Here is a 1,114-nt window from a genome sequence, read left to right on the forward strand (position 1 = left end):
GATTGTGTACCAATGAAGAAGTTTTTCTTTTGCTTTTCAAGGAGAGGAGCGAACTGGGGGTGGGGTGGGTGGGGAGAAAAGTGCAAAAATGAATGAATGGAAGTCCAAAACCTCTGTAGATGTTCGTTGAAATGAATTTTTTAAAAAATGAAGATAAAGACTAAAAATAAAAGGGTGGGGGAAAAATATACCAAGCAAATGGCAACCAGAAAAAAGCAGGAGTAGTAATACTAATTTCTGATCAATTTTAATGCAAAAACCATCACAAAAGACAAGAAAGGTCACTACATAATGCTTAAAGGGTAAACAGAACAAGAGGACATAACAAAAATAAATATCTATGGACCAAATGAAAGACCTGCTAAATATATATAACATTAACAAAACTGAAAAAGGAAATACACAACACTACTATATACTTGGAGACCTCAATACACTCCTTTCAAGAAAAGATAGAATTACCAGAAACAAATTCAACAACAATACTGATGAATTAAACCACACAATAAACCAATTCTATTTCATAGATAATTTACAGGCTAAGGCACCCAGAAAAAGCATAGTATACCATCCTTTTCAATGTGCATGGAACATTCTCCAGAATAGATCACATTTTAGGTCACAAGACAAGCATCAAGAAGCTCAAAATCATACAAATAATACAAAGCATCTTCTCAGACAATGCTACAAAATTAGAAAGTAATAACAAGAGGATAAGGGAGAAAAAAACCCCATACATTTGGAAGCTGAACAACACCTTGCTTGAACATGAATGATTACTAGAAGAAATAGAAAATGAAATTAAAAAGTCTCCTGAAAAAAAAAGACAATGAAAACACCACTTACCAAAACCCTGGGAAACAGCCAAAGCAGTAATCCGAGGTCTATTTATAGCAATAAGCAAACACATCAAAAGGCAGGAAACAAACGACCATTGACTCTCTAACCCAACATCTCCCAAAAACTGAAAAAGTACAGCAAGAAAACCCAACACTCTATAAAAACTGAAATTATAAAAATTGTTGTTGTTGTTGTTGTTATGTCCCGTCGAGTCGCCTGCGACTCATAGCGACCCTATGTACAACAGCCCTAAACTCCGCTCTGTCCTGTGCCA

The sequence above is a fragment of the Elephantulus edwardii genome, unplaced genomic scaffold, assembly GCF_000299155.1.
Source record: "Elephantulus edwardii isolate Elephantulus edwardi_28Jun2011 unplaced genomic scaffold, EleEdw1.0 scaffold00210, whole genome shotgun sequence".
Lineage (NCBI taxonomy): Eukaryota > Metazoa > Chordata > Mammalia > Macroscelidea > Macroscelididae > Elephantulus > Elephantulus edwardii.